General features: G+C 45.4%; 1 long non-coding RNA gene across 1 annotated transcript; it reads right to left on the bottom strand.

Moving 5' to 3' along the window:
• Nucleotides 1-1,384: 1,384 nt before the first annotated feature.
• LOC117068918 lies at nucleotides 1,385-13,371 on the bottom strand. The gene is made up of 2 exons (XR_004431305.1): nucleotides 13,342-13,371; nucleotides 1,385-1,527 (listed from the first exon to the last, which is right to left on the bottom strand). It is a non-coding gene; the product is annotated as an uncharacterized LOC117068918 (long non-coding RNA).
• Nucleotides 13,372-25,788: the final 12,417 nt, after the last annotated feature.

Raw genomic sequence — 25,788 nt, 5'->3', positions numbered from 1 at the left:
TGCCAGACTCTTTTAAACAACCAGCTCTTGAGTGAACGAACTGAGTGAGAACTCAGCCATTACCATGGGGAGGGCCCCAAGCCATCCGTGAGGGATCTGCCCCCATAACCCAAACACCTCCCACTAGGCCCCACCTCTAACACTAGGGATCACATTTCAACATGAGATTTGGAGGGCATGAACATCCACTGTATGACTCATATTTTCATTAAAAATATTTTTATTATAAAAGTAAAAAAGCATCATGAAAATTTGGGAAAAACCAAACACCCCTAGTTACACAGATTTAGCTCTAATCACAATCAGCATTTAGTTGTGTATTCTTCCACTATTTTTTTCTTACACAAGTTTTCAATCCAGCAGTTTGAGAGCATCTCTTTTTCTTTCCTTTTATGTCATCATTATTATTCTACATAGTCACAGCGTCTTCATAACCAGCAAGATATAAGAGCTACCTGTAGTAGACTGAATAGTGGTCTCCCCCAAAGATGTCTGTGCCCTAATCCCTTGAACCTGTGAATGTTACTTTATATGGCAAAAGGGGCTTTAGAAGTGTGATTAAAATATGGATCTTGAGATGGGTGGTGGGGGATTACCCTGGGTTAGCACAGTGGGCCCAATGTAATCATAGGGGTCCTTATAAAAGGGAAGCAAGAGGGTCAAAATCAGAGAAGGCCATGTGAGGAAGGAAGGAAGCAGGGTCAGAGAGAGACTGGAAGATGCTATGCCACTGGCTTTAAAGATGAAGGATGGACCAACCATGAGTCAAGGACTGCAAGCGGCCTTTAGAAGCTGGAAATGGCAGGGAAACAGATTCTTCCCCAGAAGCAAGGCATGAGTTTAGCTTGAGTTTATCTCTACAAGACCCATTTTTGGACCTCTGGCCTCCAGAACTATACAATAATAAATTTGTGTTGCTTTCAGCCACTAAATTTATGGTAATTTCTTACAGCAGCAATAGAAAACGAAGACATCACCTTACTGAGCATTTTACACACATCATCTTATTTAATTTTCACAGCTGCCCTGAGGGACAGGTCCTATTCCCATCAGCATTTCAGAAATGAGAGAGCTGGTACTCAGAGAGATGAAGGGACTTCCTCAGGCCTCACAGCTGCTACTTGCAGAGCCAGGGACACATGCTAGCCTTACTATTTATGGTACTTAAAAACACCACTTATGTAGGATTTATCTGGATTCATGTAAACATACAGACATTGGTCTATGCCTCTGTCATTTGCTATTTTTTTCATTGTTTTTTTCTGGAATTAACATTGTGAGTTCTGTGGAAGTCCCACCAGCCATCAGATGAAAACCGCAGTTTTGAAATTGCAGGGGTCATTGACTCACTAGACAGTTTTTTGTGTTTTTTTTTTTTTTTTTGGAGACAGAGCCTTGCTCTGTTGTCCAGGCTGGAGTGCAATGGCACGATCTCAGCTCACTGTAAACTCTACCTCACCAGTTCAAGAGATTTTCATGTTTCAGTAATCCCAAGTAGCTGGGATTACAGGTACCTGCCACCACACCCTAATACTTTTGTGTTTTTAGTAGAGATGGGGTTTTACCATGTCAGCCAGGCTGGGCTTGAACTACTGGCCTCAAGTGATCCACCTGCCTTGGCCTCCCAAAGTGCTGGAATTACAGGCATGAACTACCATGCCAGGCTTAGACAGTCTTTATTGACACTGGCACCAAAGGGTTTCATTTAAAAAGATGAAATCCAAGTTCGATCTGGGGTTTGGATGGGCCAGATGTAACTTTGAAGATCTGCTGAATTTTCACTGTTATGTCAACCTCCTGTTTTTGAGATTGAATTTTCATGATACATTTATAGAAAATCTGCAAAGCTCCTGAAATGGAGTCAAGATTAAACACATGTCTACTCTGAAGATGGCCAAGAGTCTGAGGATTATTTTCTGCTCAGTTGAGCTTTCCCTTCCTCCTGCAGGTTGGTCTATCCTTGAGCTGAGCTCACAAAGGTAAGTGTGGAACCCAGCAGTGTCTCCCCAGAGTGCTTTTGCATTTACCTGTTTGGAACAATCTTTTGTGTATGTGCTGGAAAACAGTCATTCCTCTCAAACAGCAACAAATGTCTGCATTGCCTTATCTTTCTTTCGTTTGCTCGTAGGTAAGTGTGGTTCAAATGGTGAGCATGGCCAAGTCCTGGACTTTCTAGCTTCCTGTTACCCGAGTCCCCCAGGAGTCAAGATTTGCTTCATAGTTCTTACCAAGCTTGATTTCTTTTCTTTTTTTTTTTCTTTCTTTCTTTTTTTTTTTTTTTTTTTTGAGACAGAGTTTCATTCTATCACTCAGGCTGGAATACAGTGGCGTAATCTCGGCTTACTGCAACCTCTGCCTCCTGGGTTCAAACAATTCTCTTGCCTTAGCCTCTCAAGTAGCTGAGATTACAGGTGCCCACCATCATGCCCAGCTAATTTTTATATTTTTAGTAGAGACAGTGTTTCACCATGTTGGCCAGGCTGGTCTCAAACTCCTGACCTCAGGTGATCTGCCTGCCTTGGCCTCCCATAGTGCTGGGATTATAGGCCTGAGTCACCACACCTGGACTATTTTCTTTTTCTTTTTAGATTTTAAAATTTATTTTCTTTTTCTTCTTACCTTTCTTATTTTTTTCCTTTGAACCAGAACTCAGCTTGATTTCCCCCCAAATGTGCAATTGATAGACCTACTGTAGAGTCTTCTTTATAATAACTTTTTACTTTTAAAAAATAAAGGCATTATTTATCTCAGTAAAATTTATCCTATCTAGTGTACAGTTCTGTGATTTTTTTTCTTTTTTTTGAGACAGGGTCTCGCTTTGTTGCCCAGACTGGAGTGCAGTGGCACAGTCATGGCTCACTGCAGCCTCAACCACCTAGGCTCAAGTGATCCTCCCACCTCAGCCTCCCAAGTAACTGGGATGACACTACAGGCAGGCGCCACCACGCTTAACTAATTTTTTCTATTTTTGTAGAGATGGGGCTTCATTATGTTGCCTAGGCTGGTCTCAGCTCAAGCAATCTGTCCACTTCGGCCTCCCAAAGTGCTGGGATTACAGGTATAAGCCATCGCACCTGGCCGGGTTCTGTATTTTTTGACAAATGCAGTCATCTAACCACCACCACGATCAAGGTTTAGAACCATTCTATTACTCGTCTTCCCAATTTCCTGGGGACCCTTTGTAGTCTACCCTTGTGCCCACCCCCAGCCTTTGGCAACCACTTATCTGTTTTCTGTTCCTATAATTTTCCCTTTTGCAAAAGACCATATAAATGGAATCATATACCATGTACCTTCTGAGTCTGGCTTCTGTAATTCAGCATGATGCTTTTGAGGTTCATCTACATCATTGTGTGTATTAAGAGCTCTCAGCTGGGCGTGATGGCTCACGCCTGTCAACCCAGCACTTTGGAGGCCAAGGCAGTTGGATCGCCTGAAGTCAAGAGCTCAAAACCACCCAGGTCAACGTGGTGAAACCCTGTCTCTACTAAAGATAGAAAAATTAGCTGCGCATGGTGGTGGGTGCCTGTAATCCCAGCTACTCGGGAGGCTGAGACAGGAGAATTGCTTGCAAACGGGAGGTGGAGGTTGCAGTGAGCCAAGATCATGCCTTTGCACCACTCCAGCCTGGGTGACAAGAACAAAACTCTGTCTCAAAAAAAAAAAAAAAAAGTTATTATCTTGTTATTGGTAAGTAGTATTCCATTGTACAGATGTACTGCCATTTGTTCAATCTTTCCTCAGTAGAGGGGCATTTAGATGGTTTCCCATATTTTGGCCTTTATGAATAAAGCCACTATAAACGTTCTTGTACAGGTTTTTGTGTTTTGTTAAATAAAAAGTTTTTATTTCATTTGAGTATATTTCTAGAAGTGGCATTTTTACTTTTTTTTTTTTTTTATATATAGAAATGGGTCTTACTGGGTTGACCAGGCTGGTCTCAAACTCCTGACCTCAAGCAATCCTCCCATCTTGGCCTCCCAAAGTGCTGGGATTATAGGCATGAGCCACCATGACTGGCCAGGATTGTTGAGTTGTATGATAACCATAGGTTTAACTTTACTAATGAACAAACAAACAAGCCTGCCAAACTGTTTTCCAAAGAAACTGTACTGTAGGAGGCTGAGGCATGAGAATCCCTTGTACCTAGGCACCTCAGCCTGGGCAACAGAGCAACACTCTGTCTCAAAAAAAAAAAAAAAAAAAAGAAAAGAAAAGAAAAACAACCAAAAGAGCTGTACCATTGTGCATTTCCACCAGCAGTACATGAGAGTTCCAGTTGCTCTGCATCTTAGTCAGCACTTGATGTTGTCTGTTGTCATTTAGTTTATCTTCATTATTTTAACCATGCTGAAATGGATTTTAAAAGTAAAAATGGCTGGGCGTGGTGGCTCACACCTGTAATCCCAGCACTTTGGGAGGCCAAGGCGGGTGGATTACCCGAGGTCGGGAGTTCGAGACTAGCCTGACCAATACGGAGAAACCCCCTACTAAACCCCCCTACTAAAAATACAAAATTAGCTGGGTATGGTGGCACATGCCTACTCAGGAGGCTGAAGAAGGAGAATCGCTTGAACCTGGGAGACTTGAATCTTGTGGTGAGCTGAGATTGCATCATCGCACTCTAGCCTAGGAAACAAGACTGAAAGTCTGTCACAAAAAAAAAAAAGGAAAAGTGACCATGGATAAAGGTTAAAATTTATAACTCAGACTCTAAGGCTCTGTGTGAACTAAGCCCTGCCCATTTCGCCAGGCCACTCTCTATTCTCCAGTCTTCTTTCAGGTCTGGCTACAGGGCCTTTGTACATGCTGTCTACTCTACTCAGGATGCCATTCCTGCTTTCTGCCTGGCTAATGCTTATTGTCACATGGATCTTGTCCTGAAGGCACTTTCTTGGGGGTATGCCTAGGTTCTATTTCCTTGTTACATGTTTTCGTAACTGCCTTTCTTATTTACCACAGTGGTTCTCAACTGGGAGTGATTTTGCCCCCCCGGGGACATTTGACAATGCCTGGAAACATTTTTGGTTGTCACAACCAGGGTAAGAATGCTACTGGCATCTAGTGGGTAGAGGCCAGAGATGCTGCTAAATATCCTACAATGCCCAGAACAGCCTACAGGAATGATCCAGTCAAAATTTCACTAATGCGGAGGTTGAGAAACCTGTATCACAACGTAATCAACTAATTGCTTTTCATGACTGCCTTCCTGTTCCCATCTCACTCCCCCACTTCCCCATCTAGGCTTCCCTTGCCCCCTCCCCGCCATGTGTATTTAGTTGTTTAATGCCTCTTTTTCGTGCTAAAGTATAAAGCCCAAGGGGCAAGGATTGTGTCTGTCTTGTTCTCTATATGTTGCATATCATAGGTGCTTAATAAATGTGTTGAATGAATAAAAGAGCAAATGGCAACTATCTTTCATAAAGCATATCTTTGAGGACACCAGAAAGCTTTCCTCTTGACTACTGTCTTGGTAACTCTAAATATTATTTGGAAAAAAATAAATGAGGGGGTGGGGAGGAGGGAGAGGGAGAGAAAAGGAGAGAGGATGAGGACAAGGAGAAAAGGAAGAGGGAGATAGAGAACACTGTCTTTGTAGACTCAATATGAGCTGGAATTCCAGCACTTAACTGTCACATAGCCAAGAGCAAGTCGCTTCCCCTCTCTGAGTTCGGTTTTTCTCATCTGTTAAATGGAAATCAGAAAACGAAAGGAACTGTGCTAATGGTTGGCAACTACCCTGCACTTTATGAATGTTAGTTTTGTTCCTTTCTCCCTTTCCCCTCCTTCTCTTAAGTTTCCTGGCCAGCATCAGTCCTCACTCATCCTCCTCAGCCTACTCCAGAGAGCTGCCTGAAGCTAGATGGACAGTTCTATAAATGCTGGTGACGTATATCCAACTTCCAGCACCCGCATCTCTCTGCCCAGAGCCCGTGTGTTTGATGTGCACATGGCAGGTCACATGTGTGGGAAGGGAAGTGTGTTGGAGTTGATGGCCCCAGGCACCACCTTCAACCACTGAGAGTGGTCATTGCGGATAAACAGCACAGCTTCTCCAACACTTCCTGAGATAATCCTGAGGTGTACTTCACATTATCCCCCGAGGGCCCCTCTGGGACTGGGCCCCAGTTGCCCATAAAGGTAACTAGCTCTTTTTTTTTTTTTTTTTTTTTTTGAGACAGAGTCTTGCCCTGTTGCCCAGGCTGGAGTGCAGTGGCATGATCTTGGCTCACTGCAACCTCCGCCTCCTGGGTTCAAGTGATTCTCCTGCCTCATCCTCCCAAGTGCCTGGGATTACAGGCACCCACCATCATGCCCGGCTAATTTTTGTATTTTGTTTCACCCTGTTGGCCAGGCTGGTCTTGAACTCCTGACTTCAGGTGATCCACCCTCCTCAGCCTCCCAAAGTGCTGGGATTACAGGCATGAGCCACCGTACCCGGCCATCTTCCCATCTTCTAACTGGTAGCATGTGCATCTTTTTTTTATGAGTTTTTTTGTTTTTTCTTCTGGTTGTTGGAGTAAAGCAGCCTAAAGGAGGTTGGAGAATGAATACTCCTTCTCTTCTTTCCAGCTGCCTTCAACCAAGGAATGGATAGAGGTGGCATATAAACACCCCAGCTTTCCGATTGTTTGCAGTGGGCAGGTCTATGCAGACTTACTCCAAAGTCCAAGGAAGCTGAGAGGCTGAAGAGATGATGCTGATATACTCAGTTCCTTAGAAAGAAACTTTTAATAGAAACTTAGAAACAGATGCCATGTCTGTGTCTCCTGCAGTGGCCAGACAAGATGGTGGATCCCCACTCCATTATCTCCCAGACCCAGGGCTTCTATACCATAGGAGAGGGGTGGTTCAGAAGGGATGTGTAGGACAACTGAAGTAAGATAACATCAAGGGTGTTTGACCTAAGGACAGGATTTAGGGTCAGGACCTGCTCTTACTCAAGGAATAATAGATAAACTAGAAATCTTAGAGGCCTTCTTGGAACAGGGCTTAATCAGAAGCCGACATGGTAGATTAGCTTCCAAGATGGAGTTGCTTTAGCCTCCCTGCTGATCCTTCAGGTAGGATAACTCTGAGATATGTGTTCTACACAGGTGGAATTAAGCTTCACTTGCCTAGGGCAGTAACTTGCTTAATATTGGTTGTCGTCCTTTCCCTGGGTCTCTTTTCTTCTCTACTCATGTTTCTTTTGCCTTCCAAAGAAGTGATGTGTCCTTGAGCCTTTGTCTCAGGGTCTGTATCTGGTGAATCTAAACTAAGATATGAGGCGTGCTAACAAGGGATTCCAAACTAAGACACTTATCAATTAGATCCAATTGCTAACAGTCTTTCTTTAAATCTCCCCAAAAGAACAGAATGGAACATGCTGTTCTTCCACTAAACAGCACTCCTGTTTACCATCTGGGGCCAAACCACATGGCTCCTATTCCCTGAGTGAAAGGATCTCATCTTCCCATGGCATTCACAAGCCTCACACCCCACCCTTTGGTACATAAATCACTCCCTTTATTTCACATGAACATCTTTGTTGTATTTTGCAGAAAGTTACCCCTACTGAAACACAGAGGACGGTCTGTTGGTAGCTTTGGAAATGTCTGTTGGGGCTCCAGCTGGGAGCATCTCTTGTTCTTGTTCCTATGTAGTTACTTTCTGGGGATAGTCACACATGTTGAATGTTGGCAGGGAAGAGTTACCCTAGTCCAACACTTTCATTTGCCAAAAATAAGTTTTGCGGATGGCTGATGGGAAATCCCACAGTGCCTACCAATGGTATCATGCTACTTTATGCTGTTTTCTGAGTGTTCTTTCATTTTATAACGTGAATATAATGGATGTTTGCTGATTTGGGGCCACCCTGCATCTATGGCACTCTCTTCCATGCCAAGTAACCTGAGTTTCCATTTGGGAACCATCCCTTCTGGAAGTTCTCTCCATTAAGAAGTTCCCTTGAGCCTGTAACCCAACAAAGAGCATGTGACTTAGCACCAGCCAACCAGAGCAGCGGAGGTACAATAACTATGATGGTTGGCTGGGCACGGTGGCTCATGCCTGTAAATCTCCAGTGCTTTGGGAGGCCGAGGTGGGTGGATCACCTGAGGTCAGGGGTTCAAGACCAGCCTGGACAACATGGCAAAACCCTGTCTCTACTAAAAATAAAAAAATTAGCCAGGTATGGTGGTGGGAGCCTGTAATCCCAGCTACTCGGGAGGCTGCGGCAGGAGAATTGCTTGAACCTGGGAGGTGGAGGTTGCAGTGAGCCAAGATTGTGCTACTGCACTCCAGCCTGGGTGATAGAGCAAGACTCCGTCTCAAACAAACAAATAAACAAAAAAACTATGATGATTGGCTTAGAGATGGGTATGTAGTACAAATTGGTCCAATCAGAGTTCATCTCAGGATTTGTTTGGTAGCTACTAGGAAGGCATGCTTTCTCTTGCTCCCTCGTGAGCTTAGAGTGGTTGGGGAGCTAACAAATGCACTTGGCTCAATGAACATCTCAATTCCAGAGGAGTTGTTTATTCCCCCAGCTCTCCTGTGGGGTCACCATGGTCTACTGTGTCCCTTGACTGAAGGAGGTCACAGCTTCTGTTGGGTGGCCTCTTTGTAGAGCTCCCTCTCTCTGGACCTGGAGACCACTTCTTCCTTTGCTCCTCCAGGCCACTGTTACTATATGGGGGTGCTAAGGACCCCTCTGTTAGTATCTAGTTGTGATAAACTTCCTTTGTTACTATCCCTGGAGTGATGCAGCATCCCTGGGTTCTGTAAACCCCACCTACATTTTGTTGTTTTTGTTGTTAATTATTTATCAAGAGAAACTATTTATTTTTTCTTTTTCCTTTTTTTTTTTTTTTTTTTGAGACAGAGTCTCACTCTATTGCCCAGGCTGAAGAGGAATGGCGTGATCTTGGCTCACTGCAACCTCCGCCTCCTGGGTTCAAGTGATTCTCCTGCCTCAGCCTCCTGAGTAGCTGGGATTACAGGTGAGCACCACCACACCTGGCTAATTATTTTTTGTATATTTAGTAGAGACGGGGTTTTACCATGTTGACCAGGCTGGTCTCGAATTCCTGACCTCGTGATCCGCCCGCCTTGGCCTCCCAAAGTGCTAGGATTACAGGAATGAGCCACTGCACCCGGCCAAGAAACTCTTTCTTTTCTTTTCTTTTCTTTTTTCTCTTTTCTTTTCTTCCCTCCCTCCCTCCCTCCCCCCTTCCCTCCCTCCCTCCCTCCCTCTCTCTCTTTCTTGCTTTCTCTCTCTCTCTCTCTCTCCCTCTTTCTTTCTCTTCCTTCCTTCCTTCTTCCTTCCTTCCTTCCTTCCTTCCTTCCTTTCTTTCTTTCTTTCTTTCTTCTTTCCTTTTTTTTTCTTTTGAGACAGTCTGGCTCTGTTGCCCAGGCTGGAGTGCAGTGCTGCGATCTCAGCTCACTGCAACCTCCACCTCCCAGGTTCAAGCAATTATTCTGCCTCGTCCTCCCAAGAATCTGGGATTACAGGTGTCCACCATGCCCGGCTAATTTTATGTTTTTAGTAGAGACAGAGTTTCGCTATGTTGGCCAGACTGGTCTCGAACTCCTGACCTCAAGCGATCTGCCCACCTCAGCTTCCCAAAGTGTTGGGATAACAGGTGTGAGCCATGGCACCTGACCAAGAGAAACTATTTCTTAGCTCACATATTCATGTTTCATAGTTCAGGAACACGAGTCAGTGGCAAACTTCTAGGTATTTCAACTCAAAGAAATTCTTCATAGTCTAAGATCACTTTGCACTTTGAAAGATATCAGACTTCCTCATCTCAAAAGCTTTTATGGAATCATAATTTCTGTAGACATCTGCATATGCCTTCTTTCTTGGTTCAGCCATAGCAATCTTATAGAAAGCTGCAACCGCCAGGGATACCATGGATAGTCCAACAATATGAAATCACAGATGCTTGACAAGAAGGCCATGCATCGGAGGTTTTGTCAATGCACCGGAAGCCATGGTCGTTACTGTCCTTGATAGGTATGTCAACCTCAACACCAACATCCTTCCTGGCTGATGGAGAAATGGACGGTCCCCACCTACATTTTATAGACAGTCCATTCATAAAACTCTCCTCCTGCCAGGGCCCAGACCGTGTGAATCCACCTAATGGCCCCAGGCAATAGGTGCCTTTATTGTCATCCTTGTTTTACACATCAGAAACTGAGAGACAGAGAAGCTAAGCGAGCTTTGTAAAGCCACAGAGCTAGCAATTGGTGGTACTGATATGGGAGTGGGGGCAGGGAAGTGCTGGGAAGGGAAGGGCGTGGTACCTGGGTAGGGCTTCACCCTGGGCCTGTGCCCTGGACCTAGGTGAGGACAGGCATTTCTGTTTATCTGCACACATGTTGCATTTCCTAAGACCACGCTGGCTTGCCATGCCCCCATCCTATGCCTATAGAAACCCCGAGACCCTAGCAGGCAGAGACACAAGTGGCTGGATGCCAAGAAGAACACATTGGCAGAAGAAGACACAAGCGACGGCCGGAGCAGTGGCTCACGCCTGTAATCCCAGTACTTTGGGAGGCTGAGGCAGGCAGATCACTTGAGGTCAGGAGTTCGAGACCAACCTGGCCAACATGGTAAAACCCTGTCTTTACTAAAAAAAAAAAAAAAAAAAAAAAGTTAGATGGGTGTGGTGGCAGGTGCTTGTAGTCCCAGCTACTCAGGAGGCTGAGACACTAGAATCGCTTGAACCCAGGAGGCAGAGGTTGCAGTGAGCCGAGATCACACCACTGCACTCCAACCTGGGTGACAGAGCGAGACTCGATCTCAAAAAAAAAAAAAAAAAAGCAAAAAACAAAATACACAAAGACACAAGCAACTAGACCTGAAGAAGAAGGAACTGGCATAAGAGCACACCATCAGGCACCTGCAGATGCCGGCAGGCCATCGACCAGTGGAACCACGTGGAATTTGGCTGGGGTGGTTGGAGGAGAGCCTGGGCCACTTGGCGGCCCAGGTACAGGGGAAACCATCTTCCCACTCCATCCCCTTCTGGCTCTCCCAACTGCTGAGAGCTACCTCCACTCAATAAAACCTTGTGCTCATTCTCCAAGCCCACGTGTGATCCAATTCTTCACGTACACCAAGGCAAGAAACCCCAGGATACAGAAAGCCCTCTGTCCTTGAGATAAGGCCGGGGGTCTAATTGAGCTAACACAAGATGTCTATGGACAGTTAAACGAAAAGAGCGCCCTGTAACACACGCCCGCTGGGGCCTCAGGAGCTGTAAACATTCACGCCTAGACACTGCCAGGCCCCACAACCTGCCTGTCTGCCTGCTCCCCCTAGGGGTTTTGAGCCGTGATGCATTGAGGAAGTGAGCCACACCCCCATCGTATGCCCTTCCAGGAGCATAAGGGAACTTTTCCCCTGTCAGTACCAGTGTTTGAACCAAAGTCTGTCTGGCTGTAGAAACCATATTCTTCACCAGTGCACAGGCCTTGGTACCTTAGAAATATGGGGAGAGGGACTAGGTTGTGGATTTGCTCCTAACTCATCATTAACCTGCTGAGGGCCTCAGTTTCCTCATCTTTTTGGTTAAGGACCAGTCCAGGAGTTGCAAACTCAAATGCCTGCAGGGATCAAGAAGTGACATAAATGAAGGGAATGAACTCTTTCATTGTTATGAAGAAACGTATTTTCTCGTTTTTTTTCTTTTCTTTTTTGAGACGGAGTTTTGCTCTTGTCGCCCAGGCTGGAGTGCAATGGCGAAATCTCGGCTCACTGCAACCTCTGCCTCCGGGGTCCCGGTTCAAGCAATTCTCCTGCCTCAGCCTCCTGCGTAGCTGGGATTACAGGCATGCGCCACCATGCCCGGCTAATGTTGTATTTTTTAGTAGAGACGGGGTTTCTCCATGTAGGTCAGGCTGGTCTCAAACTCCCAATCTCAGGTGATCCACCCGCCTCGGCCTCCCAAAGTGCTGTGATTCCAGGCAAGAGCCAGTTCGCCCCAGGCCTTTTATTTTATTTTTTTTTTCTTTAAACATGTGGCCCTCTTAGTCTATCTTTCCTTTCTCCATTAGCATAGAGCCCTGGGCACAGAGACAAATCATTTAGAAACTGCACTTGGCTGACAGTAACAGAGACTTGATTTCAGTGACTTAAACATATTAGAGATATATTTCTTTCACATAAAAACATGTCTGAAAATCTGCATTCCAAAGAACAGATACAGCAATTCTGTGATGTTGTTAGGGATCCCATTTCCTTCCATCTTTAGCATAGAACTTCCCTCCTCAAGGTCACAGAATGGCCGTTCAAACTCCAGTCATCATGTTTATATTCCAGGAAGAATGGCAGGACACCAAAGGGCTTTCTTGGAAACCCCACCATCAACTTCCACTTATCATTCATTGGCCATTCAGTCAGGCATTGCTGACATTTTGGACTGAATAATTCTTTGTTGTGGGAGGGAGACCTGGGGATTGGAGGGCTGTCTAGCAGCATCCTGGCCTCTACCCACCCACCAGATGTCAGTAGAGCACTTCCTGCCTCCCTCCCTGCCCTTGTTGTGGCAATCAAAACTGTCTTCCAAGACTTTGCCAAACATCCTCTGGGGGACAGAATTGCCTCTGACTGAGAAACACTGGGCAATTCTTAGCTTCAAGAGAAACTGGGAAATGTTATTTCAAAATGCATTGCCAATAGTGTAGGAGTCTCTATAAGTAAGAAAGAAGTAGAGGTTGGACATATGGATGGCAAATAACAGTCTTGCCCCAAGAGAACTCATTCAGTTTCCTTTTAATTCTACTTAAACAAAACAGTGACCCAAGAGTGATGATAAACAGTGTCAGGCTATAATAGGGAAGGTGGGGACTGTGACACCGTGAGAGCCAAGGACCCATCTAAAGGAGGTACAGGATTTTTATGAGCAGCATTTTACCCACAAGATACAAATTTGCAACATTTAGTCTATATAATTTCAAAACATGTACTATGGAAAATTTCAAACATCATCTACAAAAATAGAGTCATATAACTAACTCCCCAGTATCCACTTTCAGCAATTATCCACATTTTGTCAATTACATTGTAAGCCTTTTGTTGCTTCACCAGTAGTTGATACTAAGTTGTTCTTTTTTTTTTTTTTATGAAACCACCATGCTATTAGCACACCTTCCAAAATTAACAATGACATCTTAGTATGAACCAGATGGTTTTTTTTTCGTTTTTTCAGACGGAGTCTTGCTCTGTGGCCCAGGCTGGAGTGCAGTGGTGCAATCTTAGCTCACTGCAATCTCCGCCTCCTGGGTTCAAGCGATTTTCTTGCCTCAGCCTCCCAAGTAGCTAGGAATACAGGTGCGCCCCACTACCCCCAGCTAATTTTTGTATTTTTAGTAGAGACAGGGTTTCACCATGTTAGCCAGGACGGTCTCAATCTCCTGACCTTGTGATCCACCCTCCTCGGCCTCCCAAAGTGCTGGGATTACAGGCGTGAGCCACCATGCCCGGCCTGAACCAGATGATTTCTAAGAGGGTTTCATCTTTGCCATTCTAAGGTCTACTAAATGGATCTTCTCCTTGATTCCTGAATACTCTCCCTCTCCCATCACTGTCCCTCCTTCTATACACATAGACAGATACACAGACACACAGAGAAGCACACATGCAAACATACAAACACAGAAATACACACAGACACATGCAAGCATACATAGACTGACTCATGAAACACTACACAGAGATTCTAGCGTACAGACATAGATATACACACAGAAACAGACACCACACACACACACGCACACGCACATGCATGCACATACTCCTCAATCATTTCTTTTTTTTATTTTTATTTTTTTGTTTTTTTGTTTTGTTTTGTTTTGTTTTTTGAGATGGAGTCTCGCTCTGTCGCAGGCTGGGGTGCAGTGGCATGCTCTTGGCTCACTGCAACCTCTGCCTCCCAGGTTCAAGCGATTCTCCTGCCTAAGCCTCCTGAGTAGCTGGGATTACAGGCACCTGCCATCATGCCTGGCTAATTTTTGTATTTTTAGTAAGGACGGGATTTTGCCATGTTGGCCAGGCTGGTCTTGAACTCCTGACCTTAAGTGATCTGCCTGCCTCGGCCTCCCAAAGTGCTGAGATTACAGGCATGAGCCACCATCCCTGGTCTATTTTTATTTTTTTTAGAGAGGGTTTCACTACGTTGCCCAGGCTGATTTCGAACTCCTAGGCTCAAGCAGTCCTTCCGCCTTGGCCTCCCAAAGTGCTAGGATTACAGGCGTGAGCCACCACGCCTGGCCCTCGATCACTTCTTCAAGGATGTAGCACACGCCTTGAATTTAGACCTGCAAGCACTTCAAGCTGGGCGGGAACTAGTGCCTGCTGGGTTTCCACCCACCTCCTGCCATGTCCCTTGTGCTGACTCATATTTGACCCTGAACTTGTTCATTCACCCAGGCCTTTGCTTTCTTTTGTGCAAAACAAGGAGAACAATTCCAACTTGCCTCCCGACAATGAGGCAGGAGCAGTGTAACTGAAGGACTGCACATGCCCTGTGCACATATTAAAGTGCTTAATAATTACCACAAAAATAACAGCAGTGATGAGGTGATTATAAGCCCCAGCAGAAGCCCCACATAAACAAAAAGGTCCAGAAAGGGCTCTCATGTTCTTAATGTTCCGATTCTGCACAATCCAAGACCCACAACCCACAGCCCTCCTGGCCCTGAATCCTTACATTTGCCTTCTATTAATACATGAAGACATTTTTGGTGGCCTGACAAGAGAAAAGGTTCAAAGTCCAAATTCCCCATTTGTGCCATTAAGGGAGAAAGATATTTTGCAACTTGATTCCTAAATTAGAAGATGATTTCCAAATCATCTTCTAATTAAATGTCTCCCTTTATCTCTGCACCATTTATATTGCTGCTGACACAGCTTCGGAGCTGGGTGGTGCTCAGGGTCAAAGGGAGGCGGAGTGATACATTCTTTTTTTCTTTCTTTTCTTTTTCTGAGACAGAGTCTCCATCTCTCACCTAGACTGGCGCAATCTCAGCTTACTACAAACTTCGCTTCCTGGGTTCAGGTGATTGTACTGCCTCAGCCTCCCCAGCAGCTGGGATTACAGGCATGCACCACCTTGCCTGGCTAATTTTTGTATTTTTAGTAGAGACGGGGTTTACCACATTGACCAGTCTGGTCTCGAACTCCCGGCCTCAGGTGATCCACCTACCTTGGCCTCCCAAAGTGCTGGGATTATAGGCATGAGCCACCGTGCCCAACCGGGTGATAAATTCTTTAGGTGCACGCTTGGAGATGCCCAAACAGGCCCCTGGCTCCTGCCATGCCCTGCAGAGGACACTCTTAAAATATCCAGGGGACAGATGCTATTTTTGAGGTGCAGCTTAAAGGCAGCCTTGTGGCCCCTACATAATCTGCCGTCACACTAAGCTTGCTTCAAAATAGATCTTGCCTTGCCTTTTGTGCTTCCAGGAAACTTGGTTTCTCAGTTTTGACTTTCATCACGAGTTAGATTTGCTGATTCCACAAGTCCGTATAAACGGCATTAGACAGCCGAGCGCTGTGGCTAACGCCTGTAATCCCAGCACCTTGGGAAGCTGAGGTGGGCGGATCACGAGGTCAGGAGATCGAGACCATCCTGGCCAGCACAGTGAAACCCTGTCTCTACTAAAAATACAAAAAATTATCTGGGTGTGATGGCACACGTCTGTAGCCCCAGCTACTTGGGAGGCTGAGGCAGGAGAATCACTTGAACCCGGGAGACAGAAGTTGCAGTGAGCCGAGATCGTGGCACTGCACTACAGCCTGGGCAACAGAGCGAGACTTCATCTCACTTCATCTCAATACATAAATAAAATTAATTAAATTAAATGAATAAATGGCATTAGACAATATGTACTTCTTGGTGTCTGGCTTCCGATGCTCAACAGAATGTCTGTGAGATTGATTGGTGTGGGCTGTATCAGTAGTTTGCTCATTTTCATTCTTTTAATATATATGTGTGTGTACATATATTTACACACGCACTAAAATAATGTATACTAATAATATATTTAGACTAATATATAAACTTCCCAGATTATATATTAAATAATATATTAGTGTGTATATATATATACACACACATACATACATATATACACATTCATATATATATAGTAAACATTTATCCATTCTGCTGTTGAACACTTGGGCCATTTCCAGTTTTGGATTATTATGAATAAAGCTGCTATGAACATTCTTTTCTTTTCTTTTAGAGACAGAGTCTTGCTCTGTTGCCCAGGCTGGAGTACAGTGGCATGATCTTGGCTCACTGCAGCCTCTGCCTCCTGGGTTCAAGAAATTTTTCTGCCTCAGCCTCCCTGGTAGCTGGGATTACCGGCATACACCACCACACCCAGCTTTTTTGTATTTTTAGTAGAGACAGTTTCATCACATTGGCCAGGCTGATCTCAGACTCCTGGCCTCAAGTGATCTGCCTACCTCGGCCTCCCAAAGTGCTGGGATTACAGGTGTGAGCCATCGTGCCCGGCCTTTTATTTTTTATTTTTATGCCCTGCCCTTTTCCCACTCCCCACCCTCACCATGACCCTAGGCAGGGTTGGGGAAGTAGAGAGACGGGGGAAGCTGCCACTCAGATGTTTATTGACTTCTCAACCTTAACATACCCCGCCCTGGGGTACCCAAGCAAAATCTGGGCACCTTTCTCTAGCCTTCCCAGCCCAGTAGACTCCATCACCACCCATGTGGCCACATAAGCCAGAAGTCAGGCTTGAGTCTTCCTTGCGTCTGCTCCGTTACCTCTCCTGGGCCACATCCAACTCATCCATTGCAATTTCAAACTGTCTTCAATCTGCCTGCTGGTCCTCACCACTGCCACCTCTCAGGTGCAGCCCCCGGCTCCCTGTCCCTCCCTCAGGAACCGTCCAGCCTGCTGAGCAGTCTCCTGATTTGCGTCTTGCCTTCTTCCAGTAGTTTCTCCAAATGGCAGCAAGATGCTCTTAAAATGGAAATCAGATCATCTTCTTTTGAATGTCTTCCCACTGCATTTGGACTCAAGACCAGACTCTTAAGTGGTGATCTACAAGGCTCAGCAGCCTCAGGCCACCACTTGTCACATGTCATCCTTCCCAGGCACACTCTTAGTTCCTGAAGTGCACCAACCTCTTTCTCAGCCTGGGGCCTTTTACATATGCTGTTTCTTCCCACAATCAGTTATTAGTCCATTGCATATCTTTCTAAGATGGTTTATGCATGTACAAGCAAATGTGAATATATATTCTGTTCCTCCCCACTCCCTTAAAATGTTATGAGTCCATGCTGTGTGTGAATAAATCTGTAGGAAGAACTCCTAAAAGCAGAATTGCCGTGGTAACAGCTATGGTCATTTTAAACTTCATGAATAATGTTCATGTGGAATTGCGTCAGTTTACGAGTGCTCATTTTCAGACACGCTTACCAACACAGTGGATTGTCAATTCGAGACTTTGGTTAAACCAATGCAATGGTGTGTGTGGGGGGGAGGGGGTGGCAGTGGGAAATGGTATCTCATTTCTCTTTTTATACATGCAATTGAGCTTTTTTTTTTTTTTTTTTGAGTTGAAGTTTTGCTCTTGTTGCCCAGGCAGGAGTGTAATGGTGCGATCTTGGCTCACCAGAACACCTCCCGCGTTCAAGTGACTCTCCTGCTTCAGCCTCCCAAGTAGCTGGGATTACAGGCATGCACCACCACACTTGGCTAATTTTGTATTTTTAGTGGAGACAGGGTTTCTCCATGAACTCCCAACCTTGAGTGATCTGCTGGCCTTGGCCTCCCAAAGTGTTGGGATTACAGGCGTGAGCCACTGTGCCTGGCCAAAATTGAGCATCTTTTGATATGCTTAACAGCCATTTGCTTTTTCCTCTCTTTGATCTTTTTTTGGCCATTTTCCCACTGAGTTATTGATCTTTTATTTTGAGACAGGGTCTCTGATGCCCAGGCTGGAGTGCAGTGGCATGATCACGGCTCACTGCAGCCTCAACTTCTTGGGCTCAAGTGATTCTCCCACCTCAGCCTCCCTGGTATCTGGGACTACAGGCATGCACCACCACACCTGGCCAATTTTTGTATTTTTTGTAGAGATGGGGTTTTGCCATTTTACTCAGGCTGTTCTCGAACTCCTGGGCTCAAGCAATCCACCCACCTTGGCCTCCCAAAGTGCTCGGATTACAGGTGTGAGCTACCGCGCCTGACCTAAAACATTTGTTAATTTGCCCTTCTTCTTTTACCCTTGAGGGCAGGGACCGCACATATCTTGTTCACCATTGTATCCCCAGCAGCTTCTACAGTGCCTTGCACACAGGAAGTGTTCATGGTGGACATCTGTAGCAGCTGTGTTCACCTTCTTTTTTTTGAGATGGAGTTTTGCTCTTGTTACCCAGGCGGGAGTGCAATGGCACGATCTCAGCTCACTGCAGCCTCCACCTCCTGGGCTCAAGTGATTCTCCTGACTCAGCCTCCTGAGTAGCTGGAATTACAGGCACCCACCATCACACCCAACTAATTTTGTATTTTTAGTAGAAACAGGGTTTCACCATATTAGCCAGGCTGGTCTTGAACTCCTGGCCTCAAGTGATCCACCGGCCCTGGCCTCCCAAAGTGCTGGGATTACAGGCATAAGCCACCATGCCTGGCTGCTTCTAGAAAATTTTTATGCCAAAAAAAAAAAAGAAAGTAAAATAGAAAATTTTTATGCCTATGTGAGTTTATTTATATGTACATGCCAACATATTGTTTCACTTTTCATTTTCTTTTTTTTTTTTTTTTTGAGACAGAGTCTCGCTCTGTCGCCCGGGCTGGAGTGCTGTGGCCGGATCTCAGCTCACTGCAAGCTCCGCCTCCCGGGTTTACGCCATTCTCCTGCCTCAGCCTCCCGAGTAGCTGGGACTACAGGCGCCCGCCACCTCGCCCGGCTAGATTTTTGTATTTTTTAGTAGAGACGGGGTTTCACCGTGTTAGCCGGGATGATCTCGATCTCCTGACCTCGTGATCCGCCCGTCTCGGCCTCCCAAAGTGCTGGGATGACAGGCTTGAGCCATCGCGCCCGGCCTTCACTTTTCATTTTCAAAAATGATTCTACTATGCATTCTGTTCTGTCCCTTCACTTTTTCATTTAGTAATATCCTCAATCAATGACTCAGAGGAAAATGGATGAGGGATATATACACATAAGTGCACAGAAAAGGAAATACAAATAGCTCATAAACATATGAAAGGATGTTCAACTTCCTTTATAATAAGAAAAATGCAAATGAAAAGTACACAGAGATCATTTCTTGCCTATCAGATTGGCAAAAATCCCAAAGTCTGATAACACACTGTGTTGGCAAGGCTGCAGGCAAAAAAAAGCACTTTTGTACCTTGTTGGTGGAGGTGGAAATTGGCACAATCCTATGGAGGACAATTTGACCATATCTGTTGAAATGACAAATATATATATACTCTTTGTTGCAGCAGCCACAGCTTCTGAAAATGTATCTGTCAGATATTCTTGCTCAAGTGCAAAATGACGTATATCTGGGGTCGTGTTCAGAGCAGAGGTTTATTGTCTATCTCCCTCATTAGAAGGGAAGACCTATGAGGACAGGAACCTTGTTGGTCTTGCTCCCCCATGACTGCGCCAGCTCCTAGCACTGTCCTTTGAACATAGTCGATGTCACAAAGACAACCCTCACTCAATATCTACATGCTCTTCTACCTCTCGCAGCCTTCCTTGCAGTAAGGTTGGAAATACATGGCTCATTTATGCCCAGTGGGATATACAAAAGTGATGGAAGCTACTTCCTGGTCTGGCTGTTAAAAAATTCCATGTTACCTTCTAGCTCTTTCTTTGCCTGCTGTGTTCATGTCTAAGACTTCCTGTTCCAGATAAAGAAGGTGAGGTAGGAGATCAGTAGGACTTATTTTCCAAGCGCAAATCACAGCCCTGCTGATCAAAACAGGATGCAGTAAAGAAACTGGCTGAAACCAGCAGATGGTGACAAAAGTGACCTCTAGTTGCCCTCACTGCTCGTTAGCATAAAGACACTCCCACCAGCACCAGGACAGTTTACAAACGCCATGGCAATGACCCGGAAGTTACCTTATATAGTTCTGGGAACCCTCTGCCTCTTTTCTAGAAAATTCTGAATAACCTGCCCCTTCATTAGCATATAATTAAGGGTGGGTATAAATATCGGCAGCCCTGGTCTGCAGGGACTGCTGTGCTGGGCTGTGGTCTCTGCTGCTGTTCTGGGCTGCTCTGCCTATGGAGTAGCCCTGCTTTATCTGCAGAGCAGTCCCTCTGCTGCACACTGCTGCTCTAATAAACTTGCTTTCTTTCACTGTTGGCTCACTCTTCAATTCTTTCCTGAGTGAAGCCAAGAACCCTCCCAGGCTGAGCCCTGATTTTGGGATTCATCTGCATCAGCCTGTTCCAGATGGAGAAAAGTACTCAATTTGTATCATAATGCAAAAGCAAGAAATGAACCTTTGTTGCATTAAATCACTGCAATGCTGGCTTTGTCCCTGCAGTATAGCCTATTTTATTCTGACTAAAGTACTGTAGTAGGTGCTCAATAAAAACTTGTTGAATAAATCTAAGCTGTAATGAGCATTCTTGTGCCCTGGATGAGCTACCATGTTGCTGGGTCAAAGAGTACATATTTAATACTTTGGTAGATAGCACAAACTGTCCTCCAGAAAGTGTGCATCAATTTTTGTTTGTTTGTTTTATTTTGTTTGAAATAGGGTTTCACTCTGTCACCCAAGCTGGAGTGCAGTGGCACAATCACAACTCACTTTAGCCTTGACCTCCTAGACTCAAGTGATCCTCCCACTTCAGGCTCCCAAGTAGTTGGGACCACACGCATGCCCCACCACGTCTGGCTATTTTTTTTTTTTTTTTTATTTCTTGTAGAGGCCAGGTCTAGCTATATTGCAGAGGCTGGTCTTGAACTCTTGGGCTGAAGTGATCCTCCCACCTCGGCCTCCTAAAGTGCTGGGATTACAGGGGTGAGCCATGGCACCCGCCCAGTTTGCATTAATCTACACTCCCACCAACAGACATAATGATAAGTCACACATAGAGATCTTGCTCTGTTCCAGGCGCTATGCTCAGGGCTTTGTACATATGAAATACATTCACGCCCACAACAGACCTATGTGGTAGGCATGATCATAGAGATGATTATTTTCCCCCTTTCCCTGATAAGGAAACGGCAGCACTCGGAAGTTAAATCACTTGCCCAAAGTCACACAGCTGGTAAGAAGGGGAGTATTTTTAAAATTACAAATTTCCAATGTCCTACATCTTCCAATGAACTGGCCAAGGTCCGGGAATCTCAGACTCCCCATATGCTGCTGATAGTCAGCCAGTTTTGGAAACCAGCTCCCTGGAGGACTTAAGCTAAAGGTGCCAAAGAGTAGGTTTTATTTATTTATTTATTTTTAATAGAGAAGAGTTCTCATTATGTTGTCCAGGCTGGTCTTGAACTCCTGGGCTCAAGCAATCCTCCCACCTTGGCCTCCCAAATTGCTGAGATTACAGGTGTGAGCCACTGTGCCTGGCCAAGTTATTGTTAATTTTTGTAATGCTGCTATAACAAAGGGGCCTCCTTGGCAGGCATCTTCCTTTAGAAGGTCTTAGTATTTGTTGAACAGGAATAAACTGATATAAGTGAATCAAACTTGTATACTTCCTTCTGTTAAAAAATAAAAATGAAAAAAAAGAAGGCCAAGTGCGGTGGATCACATCTGTAATCCCAGGCACTTTGGGAAGCCAAGGAGGGAGGATCACCTGAGTCCAGGAGTTTGAGACCAGCCTGGGAAACACAGTGAGACTGCATCTCTAAAGAAAATTTTACAAAGAAAATTAGCCAGGCATGGTGGTGCACACCTATAGTCTCAGCTACCCAAGAGGCCAAGGTGGATCACTTGAGCCAAGGAGTTCAAAGCTGCAGTGAGCTATGATCACACCACTGGACTCAAGCCTGGGTGTCAAGCAAGACTCTGTTACAAAAAAACACCAACAAACCAAAAGAAGAAAAATCAAGAAGAGAAGAAGGAGGAGGAAGAGGAGGAGGAGAAAGAGGAGAAGAAGAAGAAGAAGAAGGAGAAAGAAGGAAGAGGAGGAGGAGGAAGAAAAAGAAGAAAAGAAGGAGGAAGAGCTTTATTTATGTATGCCAGGCCAACTTCTTTAGAGGTGTAGTATTAGAATATAATTTCATCTGTGGGGCCCAGAGACAAAATAAGAGACTGAAATATGATAAGCATTTATTTGTTTTTCTTTTCTTTTTTTTTTTTTTTTTGAGACGGAGTCTCGCTCTGTCGCCCAGGCTGGAGTGCAGTGGCCAGATCTCAGCTCACTGCAAGCTCCGCCTCCCGGGTTCCCGCCATTCTCCTGCCTCAGCCTCCCGAGTAGCTGGGACTACAGGCGCCCGCCACCTCGCCCGGCTAGTTTTTTGTATTTTTTTAGTAGAGACGGTGTTTCACCGTGTTCGCCAGGATGGTCTCGATCTCCTGACCTTGTGATCCGCCCGTCTCGGCCTCCCAAAGTGCTGGGATTACAGGCTTGAGCCACCGCGCCCGACCGCATTTATTTGTTTTTCAACAGGGATGTCTGAGACAGGTGGTGGCTCTGTACCAGAAAGTTGTCAGAGGCTTGGGTCCCTAACTTGTTGTCCCATTCTCACCAGCATGTTGACCCCATCCAGAGGTCCAAATACCTGATCACCATGTCATTGGCCATACCTCAGTCACATGGCCACTTCTTGCTGCAAGGGAGGCTGGGAAATGTAGTCTTTATTGCAACTAGCCATGTGTTTCCATGGAGCATTTATCACTGTAGAAGAGAAAAACTGATACTGGGGACAACTCTCAGACTCTACAACTGAAGGCATTATTAAAGAGCTTAGAATTTAGATTCTGGAACAAAATAGATTACTCATTTCCAATCACAGCACTATAGCATACGGTTTCAGAATTTTAGCTGACCATGACTGCCAATTTCAGGAGGTCCACTTGGCTGGTCTTGGGGTTTGTGATATGCCTTATGGTTGCACAATGCAATAAGCACATGTGGGATTACAAACTAATCAACAGCAATAGATTCGAGCCAACAACGTTTCTTTTTAAATTTCTTCTCAAGGGTGTCTTTGTCAGTGTCAGAAGAGAGGTTAATTAATATTTTGCTGATTATGTAAGAAGTTATATGTAGAAAAACCAAGATTTTTTTTTTGGTTCTAGGCGTCTACTTTTTTCCAGCAGTATTTGAATTCCATAGATATGTTGGTGTCCAGGGAGGACCTGAATCGCCTGCCCCTTATTCTAGTCTAATCTTTGGTATTAACAGACTATCCCTGCCCCCACGACCACCTGAATACAACTTGATTCCAAATAAGGAAAGAAGGAAAGTGAACACAAATTATTCATGGGACCCATACTAAGTCCTAGGCACTCAGCGGGGTGAATAAGCCTCCTTCTTGTGATGGGTGACTATTGTTTTTACCTACCTGGCTCCCATTTCCTCGGCCTCTGTAACAGCATCACAGTTTTTGCAGAGAAGCCTCCTGGCTCACTGTCAGTTCACCTGGTTAAATGGGGCTGAGCCTACTTCTGGCTTTAAATACAGGCATCCGACCCAGGCCTGATAATCAGTGTGCTCCATTCCAAGGATTCAATCCTGTACTTTTTTCAGAACACTGGGAAAGAGGTTTTTAGTTTTTTGTTTTTGAGGCAGAGACTTGCTTTGTCACCCAGGCTGGAGTGCAGTGGAGTGATCTCAGCTCACTGCAACCTCTGCCTCCCAGGCCTCAAGCGATTCTTGTGCCTCAGCCTCCCAAGTAGCTGGGATTACAGGCGTCTGCCACCATGCCCGGCTAATTTTTTTGTATTTTTAGTAGAGACAGGGTTTCACCATGTTGACCAGGTTAGTTTTGAACTCCTGACCTCAAGTGACCTGCCAGCCTCAGCCTCCCAAAGTGCTGGGATTATAGGCATGAACTACTGTGCCCAGCTGAAAGAGAAGTGTTTTCAGCTGGACTTGAAGCTAGTGCAGCACGGGCCTGGAGCTGCTGTTGTCTACCTTTGCCATCATGTACTTATTCCTTCATTCAGCAAATACTTACTGAGCACCTACTATGTGCCGGGCAGTGTTCTAGGCACTGGGCTATAAAGTTGGGGGGGGGGAGGGGGAGACCCAAACCCTCAAAATCCTTGCCTTTAAGGAGGGAGTTGACATTCTAATGGGGACAGGGATACAGAAAATAAACAAATACATGTGAAATATGGTCAGAGGATGATAGGTGATATGGAGAAAACACAAAACAAAACAGCAAAGGCCTGGTGTGATGGCTCATATCTGTAATCCCAGCACTTTGGGAGGCCGAGTCAGGTGGATCACTTGAGGTCAGGAGTTCAAGGCCAGCCTGACCAACATGGTGAAATCCCATCTCTACTAAAAATACAAAAAATTAGCTGGGCATGGTGGTGGGCACAAAAAACCAACCAACCAAACAACAAACAATAACAACAACAGCAAAAACCAAACAGGATAAGGAGGGCAGGAGTATGCAGGGGTTACACCATGTTGTCCAGGCTGGTCTCAAACTCCTGACCTCAGGTAATCCACAGGCCTTGGCCTCCCAAAGTGCTGACTCCCAAAGGTGTGAGCCACTGCATCAGACCAGTTTATTTATTTATTTATTATTAATTTTTTAGATAGAGTCTCACTCTGTTGCCCAGGCTGGAGTGCAGTGGCGTGATCTCAGCTCACTGCAACCTCTGCCTCCTGGGTTCAAGTTATCCTCCCACCTCAGCCTCCGTAGTAGCTGGGACTACAAGAGTGTACCATCATGCCTGGCTAATTTTTTTTGTATTTTTAGTAAAGATGGGTTTCACCACGTTGCCCAGGCTGGTCTCAAACTCCTGACCTCAGGTAATCCGCCTGCCTTGGCCTCCCAAAGTGCTGGGATTACAGGCGTGAGGCACTGCACCAGGCCAGTTTATTTATTTATTTATTTATCTATTATTTTTTGAGACAAAGTCTTTCTCTGTCGCCCAGGCTGGAGTACAGTGGCGCAATCTCAGCTCACTACAGCCTCCGCCTCCTGGGTTCAAGCGATTCTCCTGCCTCAGCCTCCTGAGTAGCTGGGAGTACAGGCACGTGCCACCACATCCAGCTAATTTTTGTATTTTTAGTAGAGACAGGGTTTCACCATGTTGGCCTAGATGGTCTCGAACTCCTGACCTCATGATCCACCCACCTTGGCTCCCAAAGTGCTGGGATTACAGGCATGAGCCACTGCGCTCGGCCCAGTATATTTACTTTTAAAGGAAACTTGATATCTCTACTGCATCAGTCAACTCGAGCTATGTTTTACTGCAGTAACAAACAGCCCCAGCATCTCAGGAGCTCGTTAATGACAAAGGTCGATTTCTTACTCAGATTGAGGATATGAATCCTCAGTTACCGTCTCATTATTTGTTGGTTGTGGATCACTGCAGCTGTGCTCTGGGTCATAGGTTAAAGGTACAGCCCATTCCTGGGGCAGGTCATTCCCATAGCAGAGAGAAACCACACGACAAAGCCACTTCTCAAAAGTTTAGCTCACACTCTGTTGCCCAAAGGAAGTCACACAGCCAAGCCTGACTTCAGTCGGGAAGGTCACCAGGGAATTGCCAATGGGATAAATACTTCGACAATAATACAATCTACCACATCTACTGTAAAGGGAAAACCAGCACCACTCGCTCTCAATAGAAGGTGACCACAAAAAGTAAA

Source organism: Trachypithecus francoisi, unplaced genomic scaffold, assembly GCF_009764315.1.
Source record: "Trachypithecus francoisi isolate TF-2019V2 unplaced genomic scaffold, Tfra_2.0 Lachesis_group21, whole genome shotgun sequence".
NCBI classification, from domain to species: Eukaryota; Metazoa; Chordata; class Mammalia; order Primates; family Cercopithecidae; genus Trachypithecus; species Trachypithecus francoisi.
Note: the sequence above shows the minus strand (reverse complement) of the source record. Positions and strands in the feature narration are given on the sequence as shown.